The sequence below is a fragment of the Cherax quadricarinatus genome, chromosome 1 (genome assembly GCF_038502225.1).
Source record: "Cherax quadricarinatus isolate ZL_2023a chromosome 1, ASM3850222v1, whole genome shotgun sequence".
Classification (NCBI taxonomy): Eukaryota; Metazoa; Arthropoda; class Malacostraca; order Decapoda; family Parastacidae; genus Cherax; species Cherax quadricarinatus.
The window spans coordinates 96,544,853-96,553,984 of record NC_091292.1 but is presented as its reverse complement, the minus strand read 5'-3'; positions in this window follow the sequence as shown (position 1 = coordinate 96,553,984).

The window sequence follows — 9,132 nt, the reverse complement described above, 5'->3', positions numbered from 1 at the left end:
TCAGGGGTGTCAGGGGTGTCAGGGGTGTCAGGACTCTCAGAGGTGTCTGGGTTGTCAGGGCTGTCAGGGCTCTCAGGGTTGTCAGGGCTGGCAGGGTTGTCAGGGGTGTCAGGGGTGTCAGGGGTGTCAGGGGTGTCAGGACTCTCAGGGTTGTCAGGGGTGTCAGGGGTGTCAGGACTCTCAGGGTTGTCAGGGTTGTCAGGGTTGTCAGGGTTGTCAGGGTTGTCAGGGTTGTCAGGGGTGTCAGGGGTGTCAGGGGTGTCAGGGTTGTCAGGGTTGTCAGGGCTGTCAGGGTTGTCAGGGGTGTCAGGGGTGTCAGGGGTGTCAGGGGTGTCAGGGGTGTCAGGGGTGTCAGGGTTGTCAGATTTGTCAGGGGTGTCACTGGTGTCAGGGGTGTCAGGACTCTCAGGGTTGTCAGGGTTGTCAGGGGTGTCAGGGTTGTCAGGGGTGTCAGGACTCTCAGGGTTGTCAGGGTTGTCAGGGTTGTCAGGGGTGTCACTGGTGTCAGGGGTGTCACTGGTGTCAGGGCTGCATCTGCTCTTGTTGTCACCTTCCTAGATAACAACTATGTTAAGTTAGTCATAAGAATTAACAACTGGGCGTCTACACTACAAACTAAATTGTTAATTATCATAATGTTACTAAAATTAACTTATAAGACTGAGCTTGACTCTATGATTATTACTGACTCTATGTTATGACTCAAGATTCTTGACTCACATAATGACTCTAACAACATCATCATTCCACAACACACAAATAAAGACTCAAAAATCACAGAAAAACTTAATGTACAATTGTTATTGATTCCATCACACACTAACTTACTCCTCCATGATGAAGTTGATAAGTTAGTCAAGGGAAGTAACTTGAAGGAAAATGTGGAATATAACTTTAACTAGAGGAATGAGTAGATTTATCAACGTTGATAATTACGTAATAACCAGGCTTAGGCTTGGTTACTGGTACTTCAGTAACCAGGCTTAGGCTTGGTTACTGGTACTTCAGTAACCAGGCTTAGGCTTGGTTACTGGTACTTCAGTAACCAGGCTTAGGCTTGGTTACTGGTACTTCAGTAACCAGGCTTTGGCTTGGTTACTGGTACTTCAGTAACCAGGCTTAGGCTTGGTTACTGGTACTTCAGTAACCAGGCTTAGGCTTGGTTACTGGTACTTCAGTAACCAGGCTTAAGCTTGGTTACTGGTACTTCAGTAACCAGACTTAGGCTTGGTTACTGGTACTTCAGTAACCAGGCTTAGGCTTGGTTACTGGTACTTCAGTAACCAGGCTTAGGCTTGGTTACTGGTACTTCAGTAACCAGGCTTTGGCTTGGTTACTGGTACTTCAGTAACCAGGCTTAGGCTTGGTTACTGGTACTTCAGTAACCAGGCTTAGGCTTGGTTACTGGTACTTCAGTAACCAGGCTTAAGCTTGGTTACTGGTACTTCAGTAACCAGGCTTAAGCTTGGTTACTGGTACTTCAGTAACCAGGCTTAGGCTTGGTTACTGGTACTTCAGTAACCAGACTTAGGCTTGGTTACTGGTACTTCAGTAACCAGGCTTAGGCTTGGTTACTGGTACTTCAGTAACCAGGCTTAGGCTTGGTTACTGGTACTTCAGTAACCAGGCTTAGGCTTGGTTACTGGTACTTCAGTAACCAGGCTTAGGCTTGGTTACTGGTACTTCAGTAACCAGGCTTAGGCTTGGTTACTGGTACTTCAGTAACCAGGCTTAGGCTTGGTTACTGGTACTCCAGTAACCAGGCTTAGGCTTGGTTACTGGTACTTCAGTAACCAGGCTTAGGCTTGGTTACTGGTACTTCAGTAACCAGGCTTAGGCTTGGTTACTGGTACTTCAGTAACCAGGCTTAGGCTTGGTTGCTGGTACTTCAGTAACCAGGCTTAGGCTTGGTTACTGGTACTTCAGTAACCAGGCTTAGGTTTGGTTACTGGTACTTCAGTAACCAGGCTTAGGCTTGGTTACTGGTACTCCAGTAACCAGGCTTAGGCTTGGTTACTGGTTCTTCAGTAACCAGGCTTAGGCTTGGTTACTGGTACTTCAGTAACCAGGCTTAGGCTTGGTTACTGGTACTTCAGTAACCAGGCTTAGGCTTGGTTACTGGTACTTCAGTAACCAGGCTTAGGCTTGGTTACTGGTACTCCAGTAACCAGGCTTAGGCTTGGTTACTGGTACTTCAGTAACCAGGCTTAGGCTTGGTTACTGGTACTTCAGTAACCAGGCTTAGGCTTGGTTACTGGTACTTCAGTAACCAGGCTTAGGTTTGGTTACTGGTACTTCAGTAACCAGGCTTAGGCTTGGTTACTGGTACTTCAGTAACCAGGCTTAGGCTTGGTTACTGGTACTTCAGTAACCAGGCTTAGGCTTGGTTACTGGTACTTCAGTAACCAGGCTTAGGCTTGGTTACGGGTACTCCAGTAACCAGGCTTAGGCTTGGTTACTGGTACTCCAGTAACCAGGCTTAAGCTTGGTTACTGGTACTTCAGTAACCAGGCTTAGGCTTGGTTACTGGTACTTCAGTAACCAGGCTTAGGCTTGGTTACTGGTACTTCAGTAACCAGGCTTAGGCTTGGTTACTGGTACTTCAGTAACCAGGCTTAGGCTTGGTTACTGGTACTTCAGTAACCAGGCTTAAGCTTGGTTACTGGTACTCCAGTAACCAGGCTTAGGCTTGGTTACTGGTACTTCAGTAACCAGGCTTAGGCTTGGTTACTGGTACTCCAGTAACCAGGCTTAGGCTTGGTTACTGGTACTTCAGTAACCAGGCTTAGGCTTGGTTACTGGTACTTCAGTAACCAGGCTTAGGCTTGGTTACTGGTACTTCAGTAACCAGGCTTAGGCTTGGTTACTGGTACTTCAGTAACCAGGCTTAAGCTTGGTTACTGGTACTCCAGTAACCAGGCTTAGGCTTGGTTACTGGTACTTCAGTAACCAGGCTTAGGCTTGGTTACTGGTACTCCAGTAACCAGGCTTAGGCTTGGTTACTGGTACTTCAGTAACCAGGCTTAGGCTTGGTTACTGGTACTTCAGTAACCAGGCTTAGGCTTGGTTACTGGTACTTCAGTAACCAGGCTTAGGCTTGGTTACTGGTACTCCAGTAACCAGGCTTAGGCTTGGTTACTGGTACTCCAGTAACCAGGCTTAGGCTTGGTTACTGGTACTTCAGTAACCAGGCTTAGGCTTGGTTACTGGTACTTCAGTAACCAGGCTTAGGCTTGGTTACTGGTACTTCAGTAACCAGGCTTAGGCTTGGTTGCTGGTACTTCAGTAACCAGGCTTAGGCTTGGTTACTGGTACTTCAGTAACCAGGCTTAGGCTTGGTTACTGGTACTTCAGTAACCAGGCTTAGGCTTGGTTACTGGTACTCCAGTAACCAGGCTTAGGCTTGGTTACTGGTTCTTCAGTAACCAGGCTTAGGCTTGGTTACTGGTACTTCAGTAACCAGGCTTAGGCTTGGTTACTGGTACTTCAGTAACCAGGCTTAGGCTTGGTTACTGGTACTTCAGTAACCAGGCTTAGGCTTGGTTACTGGTACTCCAGTAACCAGGCTTAGGCTTGGTTACTGGTACTTCAGTAACCAGGCTTAGGCTTGGTTACTGGTACTTCAGTAACCAGGCTTAGGCTTGGTTACTGGTACTTCAGTAACCAGGCTTAGGTTTGGTTACTGGTACTTCAGTAACCAGGCTTAGGCTTGGTTACTGGTACTTCAGTAACCAGGCTTAGGCTTGGTTACTGGTACTTCAGTAACCAGGCTTAGGCTTGGTTACTGGTACTTCAGTAACCAGGCTTAGGCTTGGTTACGGGTACTCCAGTAACCAGGCTTAGGCTTGGTTACTGGTACTCCAGTAACCAGGCTTAAGCTTGGTTACTGGTACTTCAGTAACCAGGCTTAGGCTTGGTTACTGGTACTTCAGTAACCAGGCTTAGGCTTGGTTACTGGTACTTCAGTAACCAGGCTTAGGCTTGGTTACTGGTACTTCAGTAACCAGGCTTAGGCTTGGTTACTGGTACTTCAGTAACCAGGCTTAAGCTTGGTTACTGGTACTCCAGTAACCAGGCTTAGGCTTGGTTACTGGTACTTCAGTAACCAGGCTTAGGCTTGGTTACTGGTACTCCAGTAACCAGGCTTAGGCTTGGTTACTGGTACTTCAGTAACCAGGCTTAGGCTTGGTTACTGGTACTTCAGTAACCAGGCTTAGGCTTGGTTACTGGTACTTCAGTAACCAGGCTTAGGCTTGGTTACTGGTACTCCAGTAACCAGGCTTAGGCTTGGTTTCTGGTACTTCAGTAACCAGGCTTAGGCTTGGTTACTGGTACTTCAGTAACCAGGCTTAGGCTTGGTTACTGGTACTCCAGTAACCAGGCATAGGCTTGGTTACTGGTACTTCAGTAACCAGGCTTAGGCTTGGTTACTGGTACTTCAGTAACCAGGCTTAGGCTTGGTTACTGGTACTCCAGTAACCAGGCTTAGGCTTGGTTACTGGTACTTCAGTAACCAGGCTTAGGCTTGGTTACTGGTACTTCAGTAACCAGGCTTAGGCTTGGTTACTGGTACTCCAGTAACCAGGCTTAGGCTTCGTTACTGGTACTTCAGTAACCAGGCTTAGGCTTGGTTACTGGTACTCCAGTAACCAAGCTTAGGCTTGGTTACTGGTACTCCAGTAACCAGGCTTAGGCTTGGTTACTGGTACTTCAGTAACCAAGCCTAAGAAACATAAACACATATGCAGTTTAATGTGATCCTTTATTGACAACGTTTCGCCCACACAGTGGGCTTTTTCAAGTCACACACAGATCTACCTGGGGTGAAAGGTACGGGAGTATTTATAGTCAGGTTCAGAATGTTGAGGTCAGGTGGAGAATGCTGCATCTGATGATCTACCAGGTGGGGTTATAGAGTCTTGGGTAGCTTGGCAGGGGTATTGGACAAGTTGTGAGTAGACCTTCTGCAGTGTTCTATGTTCTTATGTGGGATAGCGATGAAGAAGTTTCTTGGCGAGTGGTTCAGCTATGTTATAGAAGCCATTGTTCTGGTTGAAATTGTTGGTTATAGAGATAAGCGATGATTCCAGGATTCTTCGGTATTGAGTGTTGTCTTCTGTGGCGATAAATCTTGAGTTTCTGTAGTTAATTAAATGATTGTGTGAATTTCGATGTTGTACACAGGCATTCCTTGTATCGTCAGTCCTGCTTGCGTATTGGTGTTCTGAAATACGTGTTTGGAGGTCTCTTGATGTTTCGCCCACGTATAATTTGTTGGTCATTACAAGGGATTATGTATACCCCTGCAGAGGATGGAAGCTTGTCCTGTCTACTACTGATGATGTTCTTGATGGTCGTGGTTGTGGAGGTAGATACTTGGAATGATGTATTGGAAAAGATGTTGGAAACATGTTTGGCAATGGAGTTGGTGGGGAGGACTATGTATCTTTTATCGGCAGTGTCTTCTCTGGGTGTGTTGAAGATGTTTAATGCCCGCCGTCTGCAGTCTCTGATGAAGTGACGAGGATAAGGGAGTTTAGAAAATACTTGTTCAATTATAGTGCATTCTTCCTCAAGGAACTCATTGCTGCAGATTCTGAGTGCGCGCAGGAGGAAGCCTATAATTACACCACGTTTAGTTTTGGTGTCGTGGTGAGAGTAGAAGTGGAGAAGATCGTTTTGGTTGGTGGGTTTTCGATAGACTTTAAAACGAAGTTCAAGGTCAGTTTTGCAGAGAAGAACATCAAGGAAAGGAAGAGTGTTGTCGACTTCTTCTTCAAGTGTGAACTGGATTGAGGGCTCGACCTGGTTGAGGTTGTCTTGGAGAGCTTGAGGGTTGAAGAGATACATAGTCCTCCCCACCAACTCCATTGCCAAACATATTTCCAACATCTTTTCCAATACATCATTCCAAGTATCTACCTCCACAACCACGACCATCAAGGACATCATCAGTAGTAGACAGGACAAGCTTCCATCCTCTGCAGAGGTATACATAATCCCTTGTAATGACTGCAACAAATTATACGTGGGCGAAACATCAAGAGACCTCCAAACACGTATTTCAGAACACCAATACGCAAGCAGGACTGACGATACAAGGAATGCCTGTGTACAACATCGCAATTCACACAATCATTTAATTAACTACAGAAACTCAAGACTTATCGCCACAGAAGACAACACTCAATGTGCAAGAAAGGTATAAAATACCGACAATATGAAAGTTAAGACACATGTGCAACATCTGGATATCTTTATTGTAGACGTTTCGCCATCCAGTGGCTTTATCAATACTGTCTACCTTGTAGATGAATGTCCTATTATGTCCTAGAATCTGTATTGATAAAGCCACTGGATGGCGAAACGTCTACAATAAAGATATCCAGATGTTGCACATGTGTCTTAACTTTCATATTGTCGGTATTTTATACCTTTCTTGCACAACTTGTCAGACACTGCAACATCATGGAATCTTGGTTCAGAGGACATCTACAAGACCTTCTTCACGGCTGCTGCAACTAACCCATCTCTTTGGGAAGGACCTACTTCCACTGGGGAATCCCACCTACCAGTGACTGCCCTCGTCTGCTGCCCGTCCCTTCCACTCACGCCTATTTAACCGCCAGTCTTCTTGCCTTTGCTCCAGATTCTCCTCCACCACGATGCTGTGAACACTAACTCCAAGGCTGAGGGACTGATTACCTCATATTTTGTATATAGTTCTACTGTCTTCCTATTATGTCCTAGAATCTGTATTGATAAAGCCACTGGATGGCGAAACGTCTACAATAAAGATACCCAGATGTTGCACATGTGTCTTAACTTTCACAACACTCAATACCGAAGAATCCTGGAATCATCGCTTATCTCTATAACCAACAATTTCAACCAGAACAATGGCTTCTATAACATAGCTGAACCACTTGCCAAGAAACTTCTTCATCGCTATCCCACATAAGAACATAGAACACTGCAGAAGGTCTACTCACAACTTGTCCAATACCCCTGCCAAGCTACCCAAGACTCTATAACCCCACCTGGTAGATCATCAGATGCAGCATTCTCCACCTGACCTCAACATTCTGAACCTGACTATAAATACTCCCGTACCTTCCACCCCAGGTAGATCTGTGTTTGACTTGAAAAAGCCCACTGTGTGGGCGAAACGTTGTCAATAAAGGATCACATTAAACTGCATATGTGTTTATGTTTCTTAGGCTTGGTTACTGGTACTCCAGCAACCAGGCTTAGGCTTGGTTACTGGTACTTCAGTAGCCAGTCTTAGGCTTAGTTACTGGTACTTCAGTAACCAGGCTTAGGCTTGGTAACAAGTACTTCAGTAACCAGTCTCAGGCTTGGTAACAAGTACTTCAGTAACCAGTCTCAGGCTTGGTAACAAGTACTTCAGTAACCAGTCTTAGGCTTGGTAACAAGTACTTCAGTAACCAGTCTCAGGCTTGGTAACAAGTACTTCAGTAACCAGTCTCAGGCTTGGTAACAAGTACTTCAGTAACCAGTGTCAGGCTTGGTAACAAGTACTTCAGTAACCAGTCTCAGGCTTGGTAACAAGTACTTCAGTAACCAGTCTCAGGCTTGGTAACAAGTACTTCAGTAACCAGTCTCAGGCTTGATAACAAGTACTTCAGTAACCAGTCTCAGGCTTGGTAACAAGTACTTCAGTAACCAGTCTTAGGCTTGGTAACAAGTACTTCAGTAACCAGTCTCAGGCTTGGTTACTGGTACTTCAGTAACCAGGCTTAGGCTTGGTTACTGGTACTCCAGTAACCAGGCTTAGGCTTGGTTACTGGTACTTCAGTAACCAGTCTCAGGCTTGGTAACAAGTACTTCAGTAACCAGTCTCAGGCTTGGTAACAAGTACTTCTGGCAGTCTGGTAGACACACAGATGATGATCAAACTAAATACAAAGTCTGTGGTCAGTCTTATGGTCACTGTCTTCAACACTATGTGCTTCATTATCCACTTACTGAGGAATATAGAGATAGACAGTACAGTAACCTACGTGATATGTCAACATGAATATGTAGAGCATAATAAACTAGCCATTACCGACGACTGGATAGACGTAGAGTGCACAGTCAACTAGCCGCTACCATCCACAATAGTGACGTCGAGTGCACGGCAGACCAGCCTGAGTTGTGCACACACTAGCACTGGAGTGCACAATAAACTAGCCACATCACAGAGAAAATAACGTCCACAAAATCAAGTACAAACTTCCCCTTTTCGAGTCTGCTCCTCCTCTCCCCTCTCCCCTTCTTCCCCTCTTTCTTTTTTTTCTCCTTTCACCACTCGTTCTTTCTCCACTGTTCCCCCCCTTCCTCTTTCTACCCATTCTTTCTCACTTCCTCTTTCTTCCTCCCTCCTCTGACGTCTCCCCTCTCCCCTCTCCCCTCTCCCCTCAGAGTGAGGGGAGGAATATTTCCGCCTTAAGATTCATTTCCCCTGGTGTAACTTTTTAAGGTATTCCTCTTGTGTAATATTACTCCTGATGCTATCTTTCTCACTCACTTTTTAGCCTTGGATTCTCTCTTTCTCTCTCTCTCTCTCTCTCTCTCTCTCTCTCTCTCTCTCTCTCTCTCTCTCTCTCTCTCTCTCTCACCCTAGTATTGACGGCCTACGGCAGTGTGTAAGTACATGCTCACCTAGTTGTGGTTGCAGGGGTCGTGTCACAGCTCCTGGCCCCGCCTCTTCACTGGTCGCTACTGGGTCACTCTTCGTGCGTCATGAGGTTGATCATACCTCTCCTTAAAGCTATGTATGGATCCTGCCTCCACTACATCACTTCCCGTTGTGAGTGTCTGTGTATTAATATTATTAATTTTATTATTATGATTATTATTATTGTTATTATTATTATTATTATTATTATTATTATTATTATTATTATCATTATTATTATTATTGCTATTATTATTGCTATTAATTTTATCAATGTAAGAACATAAAGACTGAGGGACTGATCACCTTCCATCAAGACTGAGAGACTGATCACCTTCCATCAAGACTGAGCGACTGATCACCTTCCATCAAGACTGAGGGACTGATCACCTTCCATCAAGACTGAGAGACTGATCACCTTCCATCAAGACTGAGGGACTGATCACCTT